The sequence below is a fragment of the Ambystoma mexicanum genome, chromosome 4q (genome assembly GCF_040938575.1).
Source record: "Ambystoma mexicanum isolate Mex_15411 chromosome 4q, UKY_AmexF1_1, whole genome shotgun sequence".
NCBI classification, from domain to species: domain Eukaryota; kingdom Metazoa; phylum Chordata; class Amphibia; order Caudata; family Ambystomatidae; genus Ambystoma; species Ambystoma mexicanum.
The window spans coordinates 1,121,871,918-1,121,899,488 of record NC_090928.1 but is presented as its reverse complement, the minus strand read 5'-3'; the positions used below and the strand labels follow the sequence as shown (position 1 = coordinate 1,121,899,488).

Sequence of the window (27,571 nt, the reverse complement as noted above, 5' to 3'; positions counted from 1 at the left end):
ACAGCTCTCTGCGCTCTCCTTAAGCACCAGGCTGCTAGGCACCACAGCCAACCACACAAACAAATTACATTAACCACCCGGAGCACACCTTACCCGCTCCACAAATCTGAAACGTATGCATCACAGAAGACCCTGCCTTTTCATATCTGCACACATCAGCATTGCAATCTTGCCCTGATTGTTAAGCTTCATTTGTGCTCGACCCTTCGCTTACAGATCCCAAAACCACCTGAAACCTTAAAAATGACCGTTTGTGCTATTTAAGGCTTAAGAATATGGCATTACAAGGTGCATCAAAGACTCATTCTCCAGAGGGGTAGTGTAGGGCTCTCTAAAATGCCGATGAGGCAAGATCAGGGGAGGAAATGAATGTGTGCTCTGCTTAAGTCAGTCCGTTAAGCTGGTATCTGGTGCACTCGCTGGCTAGTGAAAATATGTCCTCATGTCAAGTGATGAAAGACTGAGGCAGGGCCGATGCTACAAAATCACAATGCTGGAAGGCGGCCTCCATGGCCACCAACAGTGCAGCACAACTAGGTACCATTTTGTCCTAAAATCATGAAAGCTGCCCCTCTGCAAAGGGTTTTTCTTTTCCTTATTAGTTTATTTTTAAATGTTTTTATTGGCATTTATAAGTGTACCAGAAACAGTTGCACAAAAGATGTGTCATTTCAGCCGTAGCATGTCTTATTTGCCATTCTTTTCCTTATTAGTGTGAGTAATCCCTTAAAGGCTCCAAATGTGTGTTTTTTTTTTTTTTTTTTTTTTTTTTTTTTTTTAAGGTTAAATTATTTGTGCAGGATCGCACAAGCAGTGAAGCTGGAATGTTCCCCTCGGAAATTTAGGTATTTTACCACATAGCAGGTTTCATTACGAGTTTGGTGGTAATTGGGCAGTAAAGCCACACATTTACTGCCAAAATTGGTTACAGCTGTCGCTGCTCCTGCCCAAGAAGGTGCCATGGGATTATGAGTGGTGGCAAGGTGGTGCAAATCAACCATTTTTGGAGACCATAGGAATCCATTGGGATTTTGGGGGACTGCAAGTGATTTTTTTTTTTTTTTTTCCAGGTAAAATGGTGGATTCCTCTCCAGGATTCTGTGGAGGCAATGCAGAGATTAACCCTGTACTTAACCTCCAAATGTGGAATTTGGCAGTGCAGTAAAAGTGGCGGTAATTTCGTTACTGCCAAAAAAGATGGCGTTAATGGAATTACGGCAATTTTATTTTTATCTTCACTGCCAAACTCTGAATAAGGCTGACTGTCAGTTGGTACAAATATTTTTTGGCTTTCAAGGACTAACAAAATGTGATCTTATGTAGTTTACTTGCCAACTACACAAATAATCTTTTTAAAGGAACACGTACATGTATAAATCCTTCTAAAATCACAGTAAGCTTAGCCAAAAATATAATTTTGGTTTTATTTTCCACATTCTGAAGGGAAGTCTAAAAGTCCCAGAATGCAAGACCGCTTTTTATGTAATTATTATTATATCTTTTTTTTTTTGGATCTACGTGATTTGTCCGTTGCGGAAAAATCTGCGACAGAAAAGTTTGCATGAGAAATATACACACCACAAAAGGTCATTTGCCATGCAAACATAATTTAAAAAAAAATAATAATAAAAACGCACACCCTACTTACCTTGTAAAACGATGTGTCCCTGCAGTGCCAGTTCTCTTTCACTACTTTTTTTTTCTTTCAATTTGTAATTGTTTTTTTGGGCAGCTGCAAGGGTGTCGCGACGTCACGCTCACTATACTGTACAATGTAGTGAGTGGGGTGTTGCGGAGGACACCCCTGCAGGTTTTTTTTTTGTTTTGTTTTTAAATGCATGCCACCAAAGGTTCGATCTTTTGGTGTTCAAACCTTTGGTGGCATGCATTTACGACATTTTTGTACAGGTCTGAAGGTTTTTTGCGTTCATTTGTTACTATACTTTTTTAAAAAAAAAAATAAATTATTTTTTTGCATACCAAACATAGTGTGTATGAACTAAACTTTTTTAAAACAACATGTTTTGTGAATCACTTTCTTGCTTTCGGGATCCTAACACCCAATGTGGGTTAGGGCATGCAACCTCTTCACACATGCAACTCATAAGATGAGGCTTTCATGGTTAAAGCTTCCTTGACTCCTTCCCATATGAAACCAGACACTTCAGTACTGCTGTGACAATGAGTTGCTTCTTATCCCACCCCCAACACTCCCCTCCACCCCTATCACCCCCCCATCTCCCTTTTGCTACAGTAACAGTATTTTCTGGGTGTGGTTATTGAGTTCAGCCCTGTTGGTATCCTGCCATATGCAGTGCTCCAGATAAGATTTGGAAGTGGGAGTATTTTACTCCCTGTTTTTTAGTGAGTAAAAATGTAAGTCGAATTCGCAGTTAGTATTTCATAAGCGAGTACAAATATGTTTTTGTTGTATCATTATTTCTTTCCACCTAGTTATTCATGCACATTAAGAGATGCTTCCTCCTTCCAGTCAGGCAGGTATAATAGTACTTTCTTCCTGTGATGCTACGTGCACTACAGGTCCAAACGAATCCATGGAGCTGTGTGGCCGAAAGGAGGGCAACAAGATTTTACATGTCCGTTTCCTATTTTTTTTGCAGGGGGTATTTTTTTACTCCCTATTATTTTTTTTTCTTGGGAGTATTTGCCTATGTTTAGGTAGTAGTGTCCGATACGATTGCTGACTTTCCGATTCCTAAGTCAACCTGACTTCTTTTCGATAATTTATCATGGGGATTTTAACTTCACTCTCAAATTTGATGCTTTTTGGTTATATATACGCTATCTTTCAGTCAATTTTGCTGTATAAACAGGCACCGATTTTGTAGGTAATTGCAGTCGTGTGGGAGAATTCAGTTGGAAATGGTCATATCAAAGTCTCAATTGTTTAAAGATTCATCCATAATTAAAGTGTTGCTGATGATAATAATGTTTTACAGAAGTAATTATTTGTTAAAGTGATGAGGTATCGGGTAATATTATCCCCACCAAAAATATTGCGTATATATGGTCGACGAGAACGGCCATAGACAATATTTTTGGTGGGGATAATTTTAGGGTTTTTTGGGAGTGGGTTGTCCCCCGCTCCTTTTACATTAATAAAGTGGTTGCGGGGGTATCCCCCGCAGGTTGCATACCTTAATGTCGCCGCAAAAATATGGCGCTTTATTTTTGTATGGTGATATTTTTGCAGGGATATTAACACATGGAACCAGTGGTGGCCGTTCAGCCCCGGGTACTATTTGTCATAGGCGTCCCGCTCTGTTGGTGAGCGAGGTCCACTCATCGCCACAGATTTTTCAGGGTGGGGGATCTAAAGCCCAGTTAGCCCGATGGCATTGCATGCCTAGCTAGTTGGCACCAGGTGGTGCTGTCCCTAAGGATGGTATTCATTAGCGTAGACTGGGTGTATCATGAAGGGCAAAGCCCCTCCTCATTGCCCTGATGCAAAACAATATGGCCACAGCTTACTTATGTTCAGAGCAGTTCCTAATCGCTGATGACGTTGCCTATTTGCCTGTTTATTGCACCAAAACCGTGTACAACTTTTTTGTGGCCCTGCAAATGTTACTTATGCTATGAATAATGACAAGCTGCATGCCATGTCAGAAAAAGACTATAAGCATGTGACAAACTCTTCTGGGGTGGATCTAAGCCTTGAAAGTAGTACAACACCTACGGGAGAATCTCATGTTGTTCCATGCCACGTGGCAGCAGTGGCATGGATGGGGTCTACCCTCGTTGCCTCCTTTCCCAACCTACCATTTTGGCCTTTGCTCTTCTGTGTACAGTCTTGCCCCTTATAGCAGATGAGGGTTCATTTGTGTATCCTTGGGACTGCAAGTTATGTTACTGCGATTTGCATGGTCTCGAAGTGCACTTGTGGATCTTGAAGGTGGGGGGTGCGTTATGTTAGGGGGGGAAGAGGACTAATGCAAGATGGCTTAGTTTCTGCTATGTTGATGCATGCAGTTTCAAAGTACCTGAGTACTGTGGGTGGGTGTCCAGATGGGAGCCTTGGGTGCCCATTGTGCTAGGGTGTATTGGGTGGGTCAATTTGCTGTCGTCTATAGGGAAAGATTGCAAGTTGCATTGTGGTCTGCATGTAGTGTCTTTGGGGCATGCTTGCAACATTGTGTTACTACTGACTTCTGCAATTGTATTCGCCCTCCCCTCTTGCTTCTCCACTCTTTTGGACTGCTTACTCTCTGTTCTCTCCTCTACCTTTCTCCCTTTTCTATCTCCTCCCCTTACTTTCTTCTATGCACTTACACTATCAGAATTGTCCCTGGACCTAATATGATAGCAACCTCGTCTGTTTCCTCCACCCGCCCATTACTGTTTTTTTCCTCCCCACCCCCCTCCAGCACTATCTGTAATGTCATCAGGCGTAGTATGGTAGTCGCTTGTTTTGTTCCTCCCCACCCTTTCTGCCCCCCTCTCCTCCCCTTTTGTTTTCTCCGGCTCTACCAGAAATGTTGTCAGGCCTAGTACGGTAGTCGCCTGTCTGTTTCCATTTCCTTCCCACTCTCCCCCTCCCTTCCTTATCTATGTCATAGCTCTTGCACTATCTGAAATGTCATCAGGCCGAGTACGATAGTTATTTCACATCCTTACTGTTCATGGCCTGTAAGAATGTCATTGTATTTTCCCTTGTTCCCTCCCTTGCCTTGAAGCGCTTTGAAACACATAGTTTATTTATATAGCACCTATGCACAATCATATCATATCATGAAGTTGAGTGTTGGTGTGTGGGCACACAATGCATACCATATGGAAAATAATCTGGGATGCCAAGGGGGAAAAAATGCTGCAAGGCAACAATGAAACTAGGTCGAGCAATTCAACTACATCAAGCAATTCATACAGTGCCAAGGAGCCAAATACAGCGGGGACACAGTTAAAGTAGGGCAAACAGTTAATGCAGCGGGGAAACAGTTAATCTAGGTTGCTAAGGAGCAAAATACAGAGTGGCAAGAATTAAAGTAGGGCAAACAATCGAGTGAAGCAGTTCGTACAGTGACCAAGGATTAAACGACTAGGGTTACGCGTAATGGCAAGCTGTGTGGGTACAACCCACTGTGCAGGGTCTCAAGTTGTCCCACGCTCACGTTGCTATACGCAGTCATTCTTTGCGTTTTAGGCTTGTATCATATTGCATTCTTGTACTTGCAGACCTGTAGTTATGAGCTGCCATGGCATGCAAAATTCGTGCTAACGCCAGGTTTTCCAGGACGTGATTTGAGGGCTTTGTTCCAGTATAATTTTATGAACAAAGAGCGTGAATGGAGTAATTGGGTGACAAAATTGGATAGGGGTTGTCTGCTTTACTAGCCGTCAAGTGTTCACACTCGGCACTTATTTTTCATGTGCAGATTACTTTTTTTGCAGTACAGGAGAAGCAGTTATGTGCATGTAATTTATATAGCTTGCTAACCAGCCCCTGAACGCTGTACAAAGAAAGGGTGGGGTTGGGGTGCTAAGGGGAAATGGGAGAGATGGCATGAAGACGGTTTATACCATGAGAAAACACAAATGTATTACCCCAAACCCCCTGCTAATCTTCCACCTTAATAAATGGTGCTCTTCTCACTCTCCTGGGGCCACCATTACTCAACCCAATCCATTATCTGAGCAAGTTCGTCTTTTGACACATCAGCCTGTCAACTATGGCACCTACTGTCTCAGCAATCTTTGCAACCCTCTTTTTGTTTTCCTTGCACTCGCTGCTTCAGTCTTAGAAGTTTGAACACCACCACCATCGCTGCACTCCAGTTGAAAGGTACCTCCATTGCATAAGTCTTGTTGGAGAAATTCCTGCTATACTCAACTATTCTCGCTCGGACCCGGAAGACTTCAGCAGGTCCTATTGGTTTGGTGCATCAGCTTTCAACATAGCATTCGCCAGCTCTGGGCTCCCACTGATTTTCGTTGTTGTCCCGATTGTTTTTGGCCAACCTTTTATTGGGCATTTCTTACTCTACATTCATGCCTACATCTTTCATGACCTTGCCAGCCTGTAGACCAACTCGCCAGGTTTCTCTTCACTTTCCGCACGTACTAGATCTTCCTGCAAGCACTGGACAACCTCCGCTCCCTACCTCCATGAATTGGTTCTCCATCACCCACTATAAGGCGGCGGATGCTGACGTTAAAAGGCATGCGTCAGTAACTGTACGCTCCCAACAGGGCGACTAAGCATGTCAAGGGAAAAAATCCACGTATAAGTCGATCTGGTGGCAGGCCAGTGAAAGGTCAAGGGTTGTAAAACACTTCGATTTACCCTTTGTACTAAGCAGTTTGTTGACTGTAGGGTGTAATGCATGTCCACCCAAAATTCCCTATTCAAGTCACTCAAATCTACACACAAGCATACATGTCCCATCAAGGTTTTGAATGAATGCTAAAGGTGACAGCCACTCTCTAAAGGCAATTATTCCCCCCCTACGTTGTGTTTGGCTCTGCCCCAAGTTTCTCATGCACGTTAATGGGTGGCTACCTCACCTTGTGCGTTGCTGACTAATCTTAATGTTGTAATGTAACCTTATGGCAAAACCCCTTGAATTTGTCATTGCACCCAGTGATTACTCTAGACCAGGCAGGCACTGCTTCATCCGTGAACGCTTCACTTACATCCCCAATCACAAGTTTTATTTGTTCCTTTTTGGGAGGTGGGGGGGTCATAACTCAATTCCCAACCTTCCTTAATGCTGCCATTTTAGCAGACATTCTCCCTTCCTAGCCACATATATTATCTCCAGGATCTGTCTCTTTTTAATGGCTAGTCTCCCTTCCCCCGAAGAAGTCTCCCACTCAGTGCACCATGGGGGTCTATGTCACTGGTGTGTAGCCTGTACCATTCCTTGGCCCTCTAAGCCCTGAATTCCTGTTCAGAAATAAGTTTATAGGGTGACCTGCATTGGTATGGCTTTCCTCTTGACTATCACCATGGTGACCCTATACTCTTTACCTTCCAGTGGTAACTTTTATTTTCACCACCATGTTGCAGAATAGACTTCATACGTCTTCCTCATGCACACAACTGATTTTTGCTCTGCTCACTGTGTAATTCTCTGTAGCGTACACACGCAAGCATAGTACCCTTTTTTAAAAAAAAAATGTATTGCACCTGTGGCACACAATCCTTAATGCCGCGCAGTCTTTGTCCCCTTCCCGCCTTTGGGTGGGTCACTATTTTTGTTGTTCACCTGCTCGTTCCTCCTCACCACACACATCCTCTTTGCTAAATGTCACTTGGTAGCCCAACGTCATCCTTGTTCATGGTCACTCTTCTTGGTGTTGACATAGTTGGGGATTGGCATAGAAAAAGGCGAGGTTGCTTAATGACTTGCCACCTTTTGAGGTCTTGGGGGCAGAGGGGATAAAAAAGGATCCAATATTGTTTGATGTTTCGTAGTAGGAGACGGCAACGGATGGAATCGCTGATGTAGACCCAGGAACTTGACGGTGCAGTTCGGAAGGTCAGATTGTGTAAAACTCACAGGGATATACGTTAAAGAGAAACCTGTATCACCAGACTGTAGCCTCCTTTATCGCCTGCCTGTATCCCCTAGCTCCATATCACTTCAAGTGTACTCTTGTCTATAGTTCTAAACGTGCCCATATTATTGGATCCAATTACTGTCCATTCGTTGTGCCATGCTCCTTTGACGGCTACGGTTGTACTGTATTTAAAAAAGCAACGCATTTTAAGGAAAAGATGCCTATTTGTCATCCAATTGATGTTTATCACTGTGTTTTAACGGTGTTACTTTAAAACAAATTGGTAGTTTTTTAAGAATGTTTCTGGAAAATTGTAATGTGTTTCCGGCTGTTGGTGGGCTCTGCTCTCGTCTTCTCCCCTTCTCCCTGAAGAAGCCACCGCTGCCCTGCTAAAACACGTGCCACTACAGCACAATACAGCTTTCAAGCCAACCTCCCCATTTAGCACTGCCAGTCTTGTCTTGAAAGCGTGTGACTCTTTATTAGGTCACCCCTTCGCTTGGTCCAGCAAAATACTGAACTCTGCATTAGTCCTCTGGCCAGTGTCCATTAAAAGGTAGCACCACCCTCTGTGGGTTGCTTAGCCAATAGAATTTGGGCAATATCTGCCTATATAAACTAGAATTCCATTATTTTTCCTGAAGACGAGACTGCAACGTGTCACTGATCTTCTTAGACAGTGTCTCGGCTCCTGGGATCATAGCTTCATTGGTTCAGTCGCTGTCCCTGCAGCTCAGAGATCTCTCTAGGCAAAATGGGAATGGAGGGCAGCCTCTTTCTTTTGCATTTTCCTTGGCAGCATTATTTTATTTTTGAAAAGTTCTAATAGAAATCAGGTCTAGCAAAGGATCCACAATGTTCCTTAAAGATCTCTGCTTTGCTCGCGCCTGTTGGGTCTGCGCGGGCAGGCCTTTCATTATCAGTCGGTAAAGGGCACAGCCGCGGGTCTTAAAAAAAGTTGAGTCTCCTATAGACTCAGTCTTGGTTTATAAATACTGATTTTGATATTGGGATTTATTCCAGAGCAGTTTAAATTCTGGGTTACTCCTATGTGAAACACCATTTCGATTCCCCAGCCAGATGTCCAGCTACCAGCCAATTTTCGGCATACCCTTTCAACTTGAAATTCCCATGGGAGACGCAGTCAACCAATTCTCGAAGAATATTGTGATTTTTGGTACTCCGGAAAATGTGTACTCTGTCTCCCCTCCATGTTGAGGCACAGAGTTGGTATTGCTTGACTTCATCAATGACCTCAGATATTGACCGTGGCGAGTCTTCCCATCTCTTGATCCATTCATTGGAGGACTGGGTTATCCGGCTTTCAGGTTCTTGCTACCAGTCATCTCTTGTTGATTGTACCTGACAAACCTCATGCGATCAACATGCATTGATTTGCCAGCTCTGGCTGCAATGAACCCCAGGTTGATAACTGACGTTCAGATTAGTGTAATTTTGTTTAAAAAATATGATTTGTTCAGATGATGATATGCATTTTGAAAGCCAGTGATTAAACATTCTGTAATAGCGCGTGTCTCTAACTCTGAGCTGGGCTCAGCACCATGTTTATTCTGTGGAGCAGGGATGGCCCAAAGCTGACCAAGTATTCAGTTCTATGCAATTATTTTCTGGCAATAAAAATCCGGACTGAAAATGGAGCTCTAAAAATAACTAACTTTAGATGGAAAGTAAAGTAAAAAGAAATGATTCTAAACATAAATTATTTTACTTACAAAAGTTTTACAAATACATTTTTGCTTAATATCATTTTAGTCGTACATGCCTAAATCCCAGTTCCCTGTCCTCTACTTGCCTCCATTCAGCACCCCTTCATTTGCGCTTACCTATCTATCTTCATCCATGAATCTATACTTTCAACTAAGCTGCTCCATCCCGAGGCTATGCGCAGACTTCCAAACCTCCTTCCTGCCCTGCACTAGACCACACTGTCCTGGCCAGATTTGCTTTCTTTTATTTTGTTTTGATGTATGTTCATTTTTCATTAGTTCATAGCTGGTTTCAGGAAAAGATATTTACCTTCCATTTTAAAAAAAGAAATTTCAGTGGTCTTCGTTTTTGCACAATTGGTTTAATTGAGTACCATTGGATGGGACTCCACATTTTACAAAATGCTGAAGGCACAACGTTGTCCTTCCACCACAATCTGCCTAATAGTGGATTTTAACTGAAAAACTTTCTGTCGCCTTTTTTTAAAAAAAATCACCTTAACATGACCCGGATGTATTCAGTGAATGGCTAGTGGTCAAGTTGAATGTATGCATATGTATTCCTATAGAAATGCCAGAAAACATTGTTCGTCAACATAAGATTTCTGTAAGGATGGATATTTCACTGCGATTCTTTGAGCCGCAACCAAAAGGTTTCTGCAGCACAGCACCAGTTTTCCTATACAGCCCCAAAAGTCAGAATGCTCTTGTGCTCGTGCTCTACATTCAGCCCAGTCTGTGGATATGTGCAATTTGAATGTCAATTAAATACCTGGGTTTCCCTCAAGTTGCTTCTTGGACCATGGCCTTATTTGACGGGTCTCAGCTAGAGCAAGTAGGGGTTCACCTACTACAGCGCTAGCAAGATGTGAAGTTGGGAGGGGTTTTGTCAGTCCCTCTCGCAGGATTGTGGAGTTCCTCAGGGGTCTTTCCTTTCTCCTTTTATTAGTCACACTATTTACGACCATTAATGGACATACTGCCGAAATAAATGTTTGGTTTTCAGTTTTATGCAGACGACACGCAGGTGTTCATTAGATGGAATTATTTTGGAGGAGTCATTTACAAGGGTAAGTCTTTGGACGAAATTAGCAGCTAATGTCTGCCAACTCAATTCTAACAAGATGGAGGTCGCCCTATTTGGAGCTAAACATATCCTTAAGGGGGATGGAAGCCCTCTGCCGCGAGTCTGGCTGGCTTCTGAATTAAAGTATGCATCCAGGTAAAAAATCTTGGCTGCATATGGCTGAACGATCTTGGCTGTGAAGGCCAAACCGGTGCCAAGTGCAGGCTTTTTTTTACACTTTGCTCCTGCTGAGACACGCTGTTCCTTCGTCCCTGTGAACGATCATGCGGCAGTGTTGGGAGCATTGGTAAATTCACAGCTGGACTACTGTAACAGCCTTTTAGCTGGCGTTCTGGCTAAACAAGTTCAGCAACTCCAAAAGGTGCAGAACGCTAGTGTTAGATTGGTGTTTGGAGTGAGGAAGTCCACAGCTATTTCTGGGTTATGTCGATCTCTCCATTGGCTGGCAGTGGAGGAAAGGATCAAATTTAAGATCCTCTGTTTATATGCAAGTGTGGGATTGTTATGGATTTTGTATATCTGACGGAAAAATGTAACTTTTATCAGTCAACATGGGCACTTCGATCACAGGATAAACTCCTTCTAGCTAACCTGTTATCTTCCTGTGTATATAGAGGCGACTGCAGATTGTGTTCGGACCTAAATGATGTAACAGTCTCCTATGAGAGATTAAGAGGTTAGAGTTTGTTTTTTTTTCTCGGTTTCGGAAAGCAGTCAACACCTATTAGATGAGCACGATTACACTTATGTCCTTTCATCAGTATGCAATCCTGCCAAACCTTTAGTCACCTACGCCTATATTCAATTAAGTTTGTAATGCAGCGCAATATAAAACTCTTCAAATTCGTCTGATTATTTCACAAAATGTGCCTGGTTAACTTCTGAGAGTTTTGGGCTCTACAGAAAACCAGTGCACCAAGATAAAATAACCTATAAAGCGCAAGATTATAGGTAGTAGCCTATCGATACATGGCATAGATACCAGAAAATGAAATATTTGCCAGACCATATGATATATTTCCATAAGCAAACTATAGCCTGAAAGAAATGCATTGAACCCACTTTGCTGCTGGCAAAACCCCATGACCTAAGACCTGTAACGCTGGCCTGTACTGCTATCGTCGTAACTCCTTCCAACTTTGCTTAACTGGCCCGTTGCCAGAAGCGCTCTTAACCCCTGGCATAGAATGTCTTTGAAGCAGCAGCTCCCAGCCGGCTACATCCTGCAAAGGCGGACCAGGAGCATTTAACTCAGTACAGTTTAGGCAAGCGCCGGGTTATTTGAGCACTGCAAGCAGTAATGCATAATGGACTTTGAGCAGGGAGCGTTCAACCGTCTGTGGTTTTCCCTTCCTGTGCCTCTTTGTCCTGCAGATGCTTCCCGGGTTCTGGCAGAGGGTCGCTGTGGCGTGTGGGCACCACCACCGTGGGAAGACAGAGGCGGACGCTTTTCAGCACTCAACAGGTGCCAAGCAAAGTGAAGTCTGCGTGAATGCTGGAACTAGTCACAATTCACCCGGGCGTGGAAGCCAGCTACTCTCAATTATTGGTGGGACCCGGATGAAAAGTGCAGAGTTGAAAATGCTGCCAAGAGAGAAAAGTATGGAAAGACACATCCATGCAGTTTGCAGTATTTTTGAAAAATGAATTAAATTATTTAATATGCTAAGTCATGTAGAATAATATAGCGGGCAATTCACAAAGATAGCCTTCAATTTCGTGCAGCACACATGCAGATGGGCATTTTTTTTTTTTGGCCTGGTGGGCAAGTGCGCAAAGCTGGGAATAAGGCCAAGAGAGAGCATATCCTGTATTCAAAGACTGGCCAAATGCGACTGCGTTGCCTTGCATCGGTTTCAAGGCGGATGGGGAATAGGCAATGAAAAGAAGGGTCAGGATTGACTCCTCTGTGTATTTCCACAGCAAGGAGCAGCTGCCAGCTCAAATAGTACAACTTTTCTAGATGTAAAACCATTCTTTTAATTTGTTGTGTTCAATTGCGCCATGCAGGAGAGAGGAGCTTTACGCCCAACATTGGGGGGGGATCTGCACTCTCAATATGGGGGGACCGGGGCCTGTACATGTCGGCGTGAATGCTGGGAGACTATGAATATATAAGTAGCTGGTGCATGCGTCTGATTACCTTATGCATCTTTCAAGACTGGGATATGCTGCATGGTGCTACCCGGACCTCATGCGCTGGTCACCCGCCGTCATTTGAAGTTGCACATCACAAATCTTGCGCACACAAACGATGCCCCTGTTCTTGGACAGTTGCTGGCTGTTTTCCTTCAAATAGCGTACGGCTAACGCATTTTCAGAGACATTGGGACTGGTTTGCAAAGATCTGCACTGGAGCAAATGAGGAGAGGCCCGCTAGGATGCCGATTTGTACCACCTTCCTTAAACCTGGTTCTCTAAACCTCAATTGGGAGGAAATCTGGAGAAGTGTGTGGAGATGCCCCTCAGCAAATCTTTGTGAATCGCACTTGCACGCAAGCATCTCTAGATTTGCTCCAGTTTTAGGACCCACGAGGAAGCGGGTACGACCCCCAAGATGCTCCCTGACTTTGCCTGATTCACCCCTTTGCCGACCCTTGTGAATCCGACCCTTTGTGTTTGGGACTCTGGGCCGCAACACACAAGGAATGTGTTGGCTGTGAGCACTGCTGGCATGCTCTTCTCCACTCTGGCTGGCAGCACACACACATTACCGTTCATTTTACCGTCTGGACAACGCTCAAACCGTAGACGTCAAATACTAAGTTAGAAATGCTGAACCATATTAATAGCATATTTCTGAAAGAACTTCCCAGCAGCTCTTTTCTGGCCCAAGTTATCTTACTACTTCTTGAGTTCGTTGTCATGGTTTCACAAAGTGTTTTATTTAGTTGGAAGTTTTTCAAAGTGCTCATTCAACAGCATCGTGCCCACGATGGCCCACCACAGCAGATAATCCTGGTTTGTGTGCCAAGTGCCCCAGTTGATTGTAATCCAGATTTGTTGTGGTGGATTTCCTCTTCACAGCAACCATGCATACCTACTGGACTGATGGGGATATTGTACAATTAAAAAAAAATGTATATTGATCAATTAAGGCTGCATAATGTGAGTAGGTTTACCTATAGATTCGCTATAGAGTGCACGTACATCCAGGGGTTTCTTGACACAAATTGCAGTGAGGTGAGATGAGGGGAGACCATGAATACAGCCCATAGAGCATGAAAAGCCATGTTCTTGACGGCTGAGCTGAAGTAAACAAGGCCAGACACAGAACAGGTTTAAAAACGGAAAGAGTCTCTTAACAGGGGGCTGGGGATTCGAGGAGAGGGAAAGGCTTGAAAAGTTGGCGCCACCCCACCCGTTGCTGGTGGAATCTTGGGACTGTCCTGGAGTGAGGCGCTAGATACAAGGACTCTATCTAACAAGGATGGTAGACATGTAGAAATAAGAAAAGGAGCACCACAACCTTCATGAAAGGCTTGGTGGGCTAGGCATAGGCCCTTGAATGTGATGCACCTGCCAGTCGGCGCAGATGGGGATGGACTGGAGTAAGATGGTCAAAATTCGAAGTCCAGGTCAGAAACCTGGTGGCAGCATTCTGAGCCATCTGCAATCTCTGTACAACCTAGCCAGGGCACACCCAGGTAAAGCATGTTGCAGTTGTCTAAGCGAATCAAGAGGACCTTCTGCAAAATGTTTAACTGATAAAAACTGAAGCTTATCACAGATTGATTTGTGGAGCAATTGACGTTTGAGCCACTGAACAGTCGGCTTTAAAAAAAAAAACAACAAATATGTGTGTATATATATATATATATATATATATATATATATATTTTTTTTTTTTTTTTTTTTAACCCAAACAGTCACACTGTGGGGTCTCCATGACAAGTGCCCAGCCTGAGTAATTCCAGGACTTATCTATACCTCTACTAGCACGACCTCAGTTGTATCCGAGTTTACTGCTCTGACGATAGCTCATCGGCTATGCAGGGGCTGCCAGGAAGTGCCTGATCTCCACCACAGACCCTCCTGGGCTACGTAGCCAGAGGAGGACCCCGAGACCGAAAGAGTGGACGAGCTTGGTCAGTGGCTGAACATACATGATGATCAGAATGGGGACAAGGAGGCTCTGTGGAAGCATTCACCCAAAATCATGAGCATTGGAAGTCAAAAGGGGGTGGGTTGTGAGTACAGATTGAAGTGGCAGGAAAGCCAGGACTGCATCCAGGAGAAGGTCCTCGGGTTATTCCATCTCCAAGACCCCGGAGCAGCAGCTTGTGGTCGACCACGTCCAATGTGGCATACTATTTAAAAGGATCAAGTGGTTCACCAGCCACAAATTAAGCACAGGGACTGACTCAGTGCCTCTCGTAGATTGGAAGCCTTTTTGCTGTCCATCAAGGAATCTAGTGCCTGCAAGTCCTGTTCCCGATGAATGCCTTCTCTGAGTTTAGCTAAATTGTGAAAAAGTGAACTACTTGGAAGATCCACAGGACCCCCTGAGTCCAGGGAAGATTTCTTGAGAATGGGTATAACTTGACACTCCTTGAATTCTAGAGGCCCATGGCCTTTCAGAAGAGATGGGTTCACCATATCCAAGATAGCAGAGGCAAAGATGTCTAAATCGCATCAATTACGTTTGCTGTGTCCTGGCTTCAAGGGAACACCTCATCTCTTTTAAAGTAGAAGAAGTGAATTAAAACCAGGATGTGTCGCAAGATATATTTGAGGTTCGGGAAGCATGACAGATAATGTTCTACATTCTATTAATAATAAACTCAGCAATCTTGTGGGAGAGCTATAATGAGGGAAGAATAGACTGAGCTAGTGGGACACCCAGTTCTCTTGCTACAGCGACTCCTTCCTGTGTGATGTTACTAGCTAAGGTAGTACTGTATGTTTATTGAATTATTTGTAGCTTTGTAGTTATGAGGATGGTTTCATGAGCGTTCCCTGGCTTCTGGGTTACAGCTAATCTACCATCAGCACTCCAGTGCAGCCTTAGTGTGCAGTGCAAGGATTTTCAACTTGTGGTAAAAACACTTCACACTAGGGGGTAGCAGATTTTCCTGGAGATCTTGCAGGGATTCCCTGATCAAGGGTGGCCAATGTCCAGGTGACAAACTGTTTGTAGACTAAGCAGGGGTGGCCGTTCTTAAAGATGGGTTTGAATGCCAACAGGACTTCACACTTTGCCAATTACTTGATAAAAAGGTGAGGGTTAAGACCTGCAGCTGCGAAGATAACTTGATATGAATCAAATTGCAGAATGATCCATGCTAAGTTGTTTAGCAGTAGAAGGAGATCTATTATGGTGGTGCAGAAACAAGGTCTGGACTCGCATGGGTACACGTTTTAAGTTGCAAACTACTAATCGGGCAGGAAAGGTCTATCGCCCCCCCTACATGACAAACCATTTCTTACTCCACAGGAGTCCATAATCGCTAGCCAGTGGCGATTGCAGATACTGGAGCCTCGCCTGGAGTAGAACCACGAAGTGGTCCCACTTTAACCATTGGTGAAGACCTCGAAGCAGCCCACAGATAAGGTGTGTATCAGCCACATTTACACCCTAAAAATGGGGAAATGCTCCTTTACAAATAATCCCAACAAAAAATAGGAAACCAACACATAGGAGCTTGCCATCCTGCGTTCACCCACAGAGCTCCATCGATCTGTTTGGGCCAGTAGTATGCATAGTTCTGGAGCAAGAAACTACTATTATTACTGCATATTTTGGAGAGGTAAATAGTATCTAATTATTTTCACCTATGTGAAAATAAATAAATATTAATTATAAAGAAAATACATCTGTTTTTCAGTAAATTTTGACTCTTACACATTCCCAATGGGAGTATTTTATATTACTTTTTTACTCCCTAAAAATAATTTCTCTATTAGTTTTAAAAAATGGTGAGTAAAATACTCCCAGTTCAAAGTCTTATCTGGAGCACTTCCTAGAAAGAGCCTGAGGTCTCGGGAGATTATTTGAGAGGCGCCCTCCTCCCAACAGTTAATGAAATGTTTTAGATGACAGACACAAATGACCAGCTCCTCAAACTAGCAAAAGCAGAAGGCAGCATATGCCTACATTAAAAAGATCAGAAGTTAGATTGGTTTAGACCCAAAAGCTGCAATGTGAAGTTAAGTGTGTGCCATACTTAAACAATACCTGTATCTTTTTATTCCCTTCGTGTTTTCGATTCCCCTCTGTTTTTGTCTTCTCTTTCTTCCTCGGCTTACATTTGTAAATAACAGCTCACTATTTAAGAAACCTTTCCACACTGGGCACACCGGGATAACGTTCGAATTGGAGCACTACTAAGTACTGAAATTTACAATTTAAGCTCCAACCCATTAGAGTTTCATAATTTATTCAGCATACGCCACAGGTTAATACATTATTAATCTGTTGCTAGCATGCTTAATGTCTGGCAGAAGGTTTACTTTGTATTGTCTTGTAATGAGCTAATATATCACTTGGCTTCTAAATCGGAATGACACAATACACATGTATTTTCTAGAGGAGTAATATTTTGCCTCCACCCTCACTCCCCTCTCCCCCTTTCCCTCTGATGACAAATGTCCTCATTACATTCTTGCTTGTTTTGTCTGCCTACATTAATGTAATTGTGCATTACGTTTCAGGCACGGGCTGCACTATCTAGTGTTTAGTGTTTGACACAGTATGTATCTCTGACATTTTTAATGAAACTATTTTGAGGATTGATTTAGTAAATTACTAATACAGCAGCACCCCCACTACCCCCCCCCCCCCCAACCTTTTAATGAGACCTTGAACACAAACATGACTCCCTGAGGCAGGATGCCAAACATTGCTGCATCTGTGTGGCTTGCACACTTGCCACTGACTTGGGGCCAGTTTGCACTTCAAGTCGGAATGCCAGCAGGGCCCACCCAGACCTTTATCGTTCTAAGGTTGATAAATGAACTACCTGTAGTGTTTCATGCTCTACACACAGCATTCCATCCTGGGGTAAGCGTGGAATGTAGAGTATGGAATATAAGAAGAAAGATGCACCGGGGAAAGCTGTTGGGAGTTGAATGCAATTGTGCCGAGGAGCCGATGGGCGTACGTATGAACTCCAATAAGAGAACTCTTAACCTCCATTCTGCATCGTGGATCTTTTCAGTGGTGACGAAGGTGGGATGCCTTGCTGCATCCTCTTGTTAAAGGAAGCTGGCCTAACACTTGAAGGATAAATGCAAATTCCATAAGTCCACTATACAGTATTTAGGACACAAAATATCTGAACAAGGTATATCGAAGAAAGAACTAGTGAATACCATTAAAATTTTCCCAGCCCAAATAACGAGGACAAAATAATATCCTTTTTAGGAATGGTTGAGTACTATGCCAAGTGTATTCCTGAGTTGGCGGATAAAACCTCTCACATGAGGGAACTTGTGAAGAAGCGTGTGGGGTTTCAGTGGGGTGATGAACGTGAGCGAGAATTTGAAGAAATAAAGGTAGTCTTAAGTAAGTGTTTTGATCCCAACAAGAAAAGTATTCTCACAACAGATGCAAGTAACCATGGTTTGGGGCGGTGTTATCTCAGAGAAACGAAGGGAAAGAGTGTCCCACTGCTTTTGCATCCAGGGTTTTGAAGGAGGCGCAGCATCATTATTTCACAATAGAAACAGAGCTATTAGCCAGTAAGTGGGCAGTTTTATAAGTTCTGCCCTTTTCTTTGGGTTATGAGATTTGTGGTCAGATAACAAACCGTTGAGAGAAAGTTTGATGACAAAAGGTTTGGAAAAAGTGTCTTCAAGAAGACGTAAGTGGATGGCAAGTATGCAAGATTACAACTGGGAAATGGAATGGAGTGAGGAACAAGGCAGCCGATTGTCTGTCACGGCTGACCAATGTAGTTGAAAATGATGATGCCCGTGAAGAGGATCAAGCTTTAAGCGTTAACCAAGAGTTTGTGTCAGAGAAAGAGTGGGAGGAAGCTATGTTAGCAGATGAAGTACTTAGGAATGTCTCGAACGTGGCACTAAAGGTAGTGAGATAAGGAAGGGATCCATGCCAAATGCAGTTAGACATGTTTTTGATGAGTTGCTAATAAACAAAGGCATGATTTTTGAGAGGGGACAACGTGTTTCCACCCATCAGTTTAAGAGACAATTCTAGAGATCGCACATGAGGGGCACCAAGGAATGGCAAAAGCCAAATCACTCATAAAACAAGACTACTGGTGGCCTGGAATGGACATGGAGGTAGAGAGATTAATCAGAGAGTGTCACAAGTGTGAAGAGTCAGGAAAGGGTTGTATTAAAAGAGTAGAACCAGTGACGGTAATGTCTATTCCTTCTGTACCCTGGGAGCGTGTAGGATTGCACATTGTGGGGCTTAGTAGATCTGCTATCTCGATGGGTAGAGATTACATGGGTACAAAACGTCTCTTCTAAAGATATAATTGCATTTCTGGAAGACATTTTTAAAAGAGAGGGTTATCCAAAGACCATTTTGACAGATAATGAGTTCAACTTGTGTCTGAAGAAATGGAGGCATTTCTTAAGAGGAATGGCATAGAGCATAAAACCAGCTCAATAGAGACAAACTGAATCGTTGAGAGATTCAATAGAGTAATCCAGAATAGCATCAGGTGTGCCATCTCAGAGAATGGAGATTGGAGGAAAGCAGCGGAGGATACAGTGGTAGCACGTAGGTTTACACATCGTGTCACTATGGGATTTTCTCCTTCCCCCATGGCATCTGCACCTTAGCCAACTGGAGCTACGTTATAACATTTATTTATTATATATATAAAAAAATCTTTGTTACTTTTTAAATGCGTGTGGGGGGGACCTACTGTAATTAATCCCCTTACCCAACCCCATCTACATTTGGTTAAAAGCTTTTTTGTTTTTAATTTCGCTTTGGAATTTGAAAATATAGGCTTTAATGTTTTGGTACGATACTAGCTTTCTCAGGTGTGGTGGTTGACGGGCAGTCTCTGCTCGCACACCAACCCTGCTCGTCCGCTTCATTGTGTGCTTCAGCCCTTCGAACAAGCAATGTGCTGCCTCACCACAATGGAAACAGGACTGCTGCAGATGTGACCATGCCGTTTAAAGAAGACAAAAAAAAGACTGCCCTCTTTTTAGCCTGCAGGAGCTAAAAGCTTTAACCCACCCCTTAGGTAGACTTTTCCCTCCTTAGAAACCCTTATTTCTCTCTAGGCCGTTGATTCAGGTCTTTATTTTATCCCAAACATTGCCCTACGCCTAGGGTACTAAAGCGTAAACCGTAGCTGATGCTAAGCGGCAATGTCACAAAGAGTGTGAAAGCAGTTATTAAAATTACATTTACGGCACAGCCAAAATGTGGTCTGGTGTTGACACAAGAGAACTAGCAAAGCATGATGGAGATTATAGATGAGGGAAACAATGAAGATTACCCCTGCATACTGCACAGGAAGTCTTGATTATATTCAAGGCAGTAACGTGAGAATTATGCTTCAACTTCTTTAATTCTACTCTTCAGCAGTATCAACAAATGAACAGAAAATGATCTCAACTTTTAAACTACATTTCCTCCCTCATCAAAGTCCATAACACTGCCTACTCTTGGCCTCTAGTCACTTCTATCCTTTGCTCCACCTCTTCGGATGCTCTGAACTGATCCTTAAACACAGCAACTGTAACTCCAATGGCACACAAAACCACACTGTCCCTGATAACGTCTCAGGCAATCCTGTCTTCCTCCATAAACTAGTGCTGTCCATTCGTGCCAGTGCTCTCATGGCTCATCCTCACAACGCCTTCTGGGCAGCCGTTCTTCTGGTCGTCTCCTGTCAAACCAGAAAGGAATGCACTGCCCTACGCATCATAAGGGAACAAGATGTTAATGCGGTCTCTATTCACGGTGCATGCGCTGGGTGGGAAAGGAATGCTCGCCTTTGTGTCTTTAGAATCAAGACTCCCTGCGCCATATGCCGGGTTAATCTTCATTCTATGTCAAGACGGGAGGTGAGCATTATGCTTGAAGCTCTCTATCACTGCTTCCGCCACTGACTGTACAGGCTTAAAATAAAGGTCTTAAATGAACTGTCACTAGACCAGTCTGCTGCCAGCAAAGTCTCCACCAATGCTATGCCAGCTGTGAATGCTTTCGATGTCGTAGCTCCTCTCACTGAATGAGCCCCAAATCATGCCAGGTCGATCCCTGCCTGTTGCATAATCTCAGGGACCGATCTGGCGATGGTGGCTGTTGCTACTGCCCTAATAAGGCTTTCAGCATGCAATCAACAATTGTGACTCTCCTGGGCACAGTTCCGCCGTCTTGTGTTCCTATTCTTGGATGCAAGCCTCCATGCACAGTTTAGCTCTCTGGTCAAATTAGGATACAAAATCGATGATGAGTTTGTCTTACTTCTTCTAGCGAATGTGAACGTAACTCCTTCTGTTCTGTATGTCTTTCCAATGCTCTAATGTCTGAGACTCGTTTGCATGATACAGGACACTGCAGCATTACTAATTTCCCTGATAATTGCATCAGTGACAAGTATTTGTTCGATGGCCAGCTGGCCAGGAATTGGAACACTACATTCAAGTCCCATAGTTGCGTGTATTTTGGACCTTGGTTATGTGAAATCGATTACCTTTCATGAACCTGACTACTGGCGGATGATCTCCTAGAGGCGCACGGTCCACTGGTGTATGACATGTTGATATTGCGGATCTATATACTCCTACTGGCCTGAAGGATTTGTCAGAAAATTAAGGAATGCCGCTACAGGGGCAGAAACAGAAGGAATACCTCTCCTTTTGCACCAGCTTTCCTATTTGCCCCATGCTGCGTCGTAGCTCCTCCGTGTGGTCAAGGCCCAAGAATCCACAATGAGCTGGGTAGCGTGGCACGAAATACCTGGCAATGACCCATCTTTCCCCGATACCTTGCAAGCAATTGGGGGGAAGCGTTCACCTTCAGATGATGAAACAATCCAGCCCGGTCTGTGAGTAGGTGCTCTCCTGACGAGAGAATCCACCGGAAATCCGAAGGAAATTTCCATCGGAGCTGGAAACCCTACTTGTGACTTACATATGGGTGCCTAAATTATCGTCGCTCTTTCTGTGAACCTTCGCTAGAACCCTGCTCAACATCATAAAGGGAGGAAACGCATAGTGCAGGTTCCCGCTCCAGTCTTGAAGGAACTTGTCTTTTCCCCTTGCACGCGGGTCTATTCTCCAGCTGAAGAACTGGCTTGTGTGTGTGCTCAGCCTTGAGGCGAAAAAATCTGTGTATCGGCTCCCACAACTGCTCCAGCTGACGGAATACACTTGAGTTTCCAGTCACTAGGGTCCGTCAAATGACGGGTGTTCCAATCCGCTATCAAGTTGTGGGTCCCTGGAAGATGCTCAGCAGTCACTGAGATCCCATCTGTAGGAAGTAATGCCAGAAGTCCTTTGCTAATTCCGCTAATTGTCTGGATCTTTCCCCTCCTAGGTGGTTTATATATTTGACTGCTGAGATGTTGTCCATCTTCAGCGGTATGCAACAGTTGTCCTTGTCTTTTGTGAAGGCTTTTATTGCGAACGATCCAGCTAACATTTCTAGACAGTTTTATATGAAGCTGTAACTCCCCAAAGCTCAGTTTTCCTCTTGTCTCTAGCGTGCCACACTGGGCTCCCAGCCCGCTCTGCTGGCGTCTGACTGATTAGGAAAATGGCACGCCCATTCCACACGTCCATATTTTGTAGCCACCAATGTAACCCTGTGTTTGACTCTTGATCTGTTGGTATCGTTTGTTGGTATCTCAGACCCTGCTGTAGGTGCCTGATCTTCAGCCTTTGGAGCACTCTGTAATGTAGGGGTGCTGAAAATATGGCTTGAATGGAGGATGCCAATAGTCCCACTACTCTCGTTAGTGCTTGCATAGAAATTACTTGTTTCTCGAGACACGCTTTGATCTCTCTCTTGATATCTCAAATCTACCTCATTTGGAAGTTTCTTCGTGTCCACCACAAAACCTAGAAAGTCTATTATACATATTCCTTTCTCTCTGATAGCTGCTGCCACTGGTCTGATGAGCTTGATGAATGTCCAGTGTTGATGCAAGCCCGAACGGCATCTTCTTGAATTGCCCTGCCCAGCTGAACGCTAGAAAAGGGTGATATTCTGCTTCTACAGGTATTGTGAGGTAGGCGTCTTTTAGCTCTATCCTCAAAAGCCAGTCCCCTTTTCTTAGAATTTCTCTGTTGATGGATACCTTCCACCTTGAAATGTCTGTATATAATCCAACTGTTCAACTCCTTCAGGTTTATGACTGGCCCGACGTTCTCTTTCCTGTCAACCAGGAACATATTGATCACGAACTTGGGTGTTTGCATGCATAGCTCAATGGCCTCCTTCCTTTCGCGCTGCCTCAGCTCGCTGTGTAGGAGCGCTTGCTCTGATTGAGATATATGCATGAGGGGCGGCCCCGCCGATTGAAGCGGGTCTTGTCCAGCTGTTACATTTGCAAATGTAACAGTTGGACAAGACCCGCTTCAATCGACGGGGCCCGCCCCTCATGCATATATCTCAATCAGAGCAGCGCTCCTCCTAGAGGTTTTTGGATGGGTTTGTAACAAATGCAAGCATTTTTGGATCCAGTGCGGGCGGGTCGCTCACTTTCCATGCCAGGCCTGGGCGTGGGCATTCTGCCCTCATGCACAGCCATGTCTTTATCCAGTGCTTTCCTAATTCTCTGCATCGTATACTTTGCCACTCTAGGCGAAGGCTGCCAGTCTGAGGATCTCGTGTTCCTGATATCGTCCAGATTAAACATGTCTGACATTTCAGCTTCTGCCACCTCCTAGGTTTTCTTTTCGGGCTTGCTTGCTTGACACTTGTGGGTCCTGCCCGCGCTTACTTAGGCTTACTGCCTTCCTCCTGGGAAGAGGCCATAGCTTCTGGTGACTCTTCTTCTGAGCCAGCGTCGGAATCCCCCATATTGTCTTCCCCTGGGTTGGTGGTCAGGAGGCATAGCACTGCTGCCCTTTGCAAGAAAGCGTCGTTCAGCATACCAAAGGTGTCAGCTATCTCTGGTGTTTTTTAATTTTATTTTCTCTACCCCATACATGCAACCTGGCGGAGTCGGCTTTCCTCTACTGGGTCTTGTTACACCCCTGCAGGCTCTCCTCTTCCCTTGTGGGCGTGCTTTCTTTTCTGATCTTGGTGCCTTTCTGTTTCTGGCCGAGGATGGATTTCAGCATTGCTAGTCTCTCCTGGGTGGGCCTGAATCCTTCCGCCACTGCTTCAACCTATACGTTTCTGAGCACCTCTTTGAAGCTTAGCACTAAGTCGTTATGTGCTTGCTCCTCCTCACTCCAGCCATAATCTGACATGTTTGCTGGCTTCATGGTATTGTGTGCCAATGACTGAACAGGGCAGGCCGAATTGCACGTCCACTCTAAACTGTTGCTCTTAGCACATTAAAGCATTTCTTTTTTTGTTGCTTTTTCTTTTTGACCCTTTCCGCACCTACAGTAATGTCTGCTTTCTAACAGCAGCACTGTTCACTTTAATTTATTATTGATTCTTCGTTTTAAGCAATGTGCAGACTCCTTGGTCTGTAACAGTCTTAACTGACAGAACACATATCTGCACAAGCGTTCTCGAGCTGAGCTTGGAATTCACAGCACGCTCGTCGCATCTGCTGCTTCCTGTATTCAACGTGTGCTCCCTGGGCTGTTGGTGAAACGGCTCAGTTATTCTTGCCGTCTTCGCTCTGTACACGTGTCGGTGCTTTCACCCGATGGCGGCCCGGATGAGTGATAAGCTGCGTTGCATAAGCGACATGGCTAGCTCCGTGCTGCCCGCTCCCTCCTGAGCCGAGTGGGACCCTGATCGTGCTTGAAATAAAGCATGGGTCCCGCTCAGTAGACTGCAGGGAAAGGCAGCTTCTATTACTGCGTTCAGTGCTCTCAGCTGGTAACTGTAAGTCTGATGGTACCGGCAAATGAAAACCAGATATTTAATACACATCCCTAAAACGCGCTTACAGTTTATAATTAAATACTATACGGTTTAACCAATTAGTAATTAGCGTATTCTACTCGTTATATACGGCCTACAGTAGGAGTGTGAAATTATTTTTCTGATGAGCAGGAAAAGAAGAGGTGGATCAAAAGACAGGAAGTGACTAGAGGCCAAGAGCAGGAAGTGTTATGGACTACAAAGAGGAGTGTGATGAGAGGGAAATGTAGTTTTAAAAAAGAAAATTGAGATCATTTTCAGTTTATTTGTTGAACTGTTGAGTAGAATTAAAGAAGTTTAAGCATAATGTTCGCCTCCGGTCTTGACATAGAATCGGATGAGGCAAGTTTTCAGACCTTAATTAAAATTCAAAATCAACACTTCAAAGAAGGCATGCATGATAACACTGCAATGCCACACGCTGGAATCGGGACCGCCCCTCATCGCAAGCAGCGGACACCTGGTCATTGGTGACAAATCGAGCTGCACCAGATGGATGCAGGGATGCTGCTGGTCCACAATCGCACACAGATCACACAGGCAAGTAGATGGGTACATGACTGGAAATCCTTTAGAGTGCATGAATGACCAAATGCTATATGGACATATATGTTGTGAACAAGCGGTGGACCGTAAAATGCGTAGACTCCATCTACTATGCGCCAGTCTCCTTGGGAGGGCCACAATGTGAGTGGCTTGTGAGAACATTTTACCTGCCATGAGGATGTGCAATAATTTGATAACCTTTTTAAAACAGAAATAAAGTGAAATATTTCGGCATCCTGGTTTCCTGAACTCATTTGGGACTAAGGAGTGCTCCTCCACCAACTGCGATAACGACAGCAGAAGAAAAATAGATATATATTCCACTGTAGCAATGTGTGTGTGCTGAAACACTGCTGTGCCAATGGTTTTCTGAAGAGTCCTCGGAAATCACCCAGAACCATCAGTTTGCAAGACAGTCTGACAAGTGCGCTCAAGGTCAATGTGGTACTGTTTGCCACCAATCTATGCACCCTATAAAAATATCAGCTGTCGAGGGGATCCCTTGAAATTGTTGGCTTCCCCCTTGCCCTAGGGACATAGACCAATGCATCTCCATGAATCTGTTTGTGCCTGTTTACCTATTACAAACACAAAGCACACCCTATGTGTGCTTTGTGTTTGTAATGCCTGTAGATACTGCTGGTTCAGTAGGTGGTACATTATAAAATGGCTTCATAGTGATTTTAATTTTTTTAATTTTTTTTTTTTTTACTTCTGATCCATGACATGTCATTTTGAGTCCAGTCTTTTGGACAGATGTATGCACTCACACTGAGGCTGTGACCTGCTTGTAAAGTGACAAAGCAAGGGAGGCCATATTCAAACACTGCATATGGTGTTCCACCCAGTTTGATTCAAATGATGGCTGAGGGTCTCCTATAGCAACATCACCACTGTTAAGATGGCTTTCTGAACTCTGACCTGGTGGCCAGAGGTTCAGAAGGCTAGCCTAGTTTCTTGGAACCGGGTAACCACCTGGACAAGCTAGACCAATGAGGGTAGCATTGGCGGCAGTCAAGACTAGGTCCCAGGAGGGGTGAGGGTGACTGAAATACCTCAATCAGCACACCGAGTAAAGGACACTACAAATCGCTCTCAGACAGGTATATCTACATAAAAAAAATATAAGTACATTTATTCAAGGCCTTTGACATTCAACACAGAGCAATTATCAATAATAATACTACATCAAACCAACACAACACTACTATAATACATATACACAATACCAAGTGGCCTAAAGGGATAAAGGCACAGAATGGGTCCACAACCTAAAATGGAAGGAAGCAAGCAAGCAGTGCAAATAGTCTTTAGGCAGTTTTTCATAAAGTAAACCCTAAATGGGAGGCAGTCCAGTCCCTACGAAGAGGCGCCTAGCGCTCAATGTACTTCGAAATGCTGGTGCACGCGATAGTGCAGAAAGGCGGAAACAGGGTCCCAGGCAGGGGCTTTAGCAGCTCAGGAATATGGGCAAAGCAATGAAGAACAAGTTTCCACTATTCGTGGAGTGTCTCCCCAAAAGGGCAAAACAGTTTCCAGGAGTTGGGAAAGGTTTGATAGCACAGGGCTATCTGTGGAAAGGAGAGTGGCCCTTGGGGAATACTCGTGCGTAAAAGTGGATGGATGCACTTGGGGCCACCAGCAAGGGTTGCAGGTACTCGCTGACCCCCGGCGCGCTCCAGACCAAACTTCAGCAGTCGAGTCCACTTCGGTTGCAGGTTCGAATGCAGCAGTTGTGCGACTCTGCAGCTTTCAGTGGTGAAGTTACAGCGATGATTCCCTGGAAGGGACAGTGGCGATTTCTCCGCTCCTGGTGGAGGGATCAGGCCAGTTTCACTGTAGCAGGCTTCAGGGCTAAGGGGCACAGCAGCAAGGCACCTGCGAAGTTCGCCACCACAGCCAGGCGACACGGTTATCGCGTGTACTCTGGTTTGGGCGGTCTCTTTATTCCAGACCTGGGAATGCCAAGTGTATGAAATTCGGTGTGAGAGTGCCGTGAACACGGAGCTTGCGATGTACCATCTTTCAAGGTTCTTTTTGAAATGGTGCGGTGTCAGAGCAAAGGTCCTTCGCCAGCTGAGCCCACTGGTTGGCCCAGGGACCCACCTGAGAAGGCTTACCTGCAGGGTTTGATGAAGGTGCCGAGAATAGTTGGTCCCACTATTCTAATGGGTCGAAGCGTCTTTGCAGACCTTCTAGTTCAATCTGATGCAGAGGGGTCCAGCGGGCTCAGGGTGCCAAACCTTCCAGCTGTTCCTTGACTCGGCTTCTTAGTTTCAGGATGCTTGGATCCTATCCTAGGTTCAGTGAGAAAGAGATCGGCCTGGTGTGGGTGTTTGGGGCCTTCTCTTATCCAGAATCTCCTTTGCACCAAAACGAAGAGGACCTAACAGGATATCTGCTCAAATATAGGCACACCAGATGTTGACCGATCACGGACCACAGTAGTCCCAGTCATTCACAGCACACCAGACTCTCTGGCACCCAGGATGTGTATTGGAACTAGATCGTCCAACCCACATCGTGGAAGCACACACACAAGGCATGCAGAAGCCCGCGAAAGCTTGGCGTTTTGTGGGAGAATGCATGCCCAAATAAGGACTGACCTGGTTCGGTTCAACCTGGGGAAGGCAAAGGGGCAAGATGGCCAAAGGATAGGACAAAACTTTGTGGCATGGCTGTTTTGGAGCAATG

At 44.5% G+C, this 27,571-nt stretch overlaps 1 protein-coding gene across 3 annotated transcripts in view; it reads left to right on the top strand.

Annotated features, from left to right (window-relative positions):
- The window catches only part of EPHX1 (epoxide hydrolase 1), a 325,954-nt gene that overhangs the window by 3,930 nt on the left and 294,453 nt on the right, over nt 1-27,571 (top strand). The window contains exon 2 of one of the 3 annotated variants that reach the window (XM_069608698.1): nt 15,776-15,892. The exons of the other annotated variants lie outside the window; for them this stretch is intronic. The gene's annotated coding sequence lies outside the window, so the exon portion shown is untranslated. The remainder of the gene's footprint in view (nt 1-15,775; nt 15,893-27,571) is intronic. 3 annotated transcript variants of the gene reach the window in all.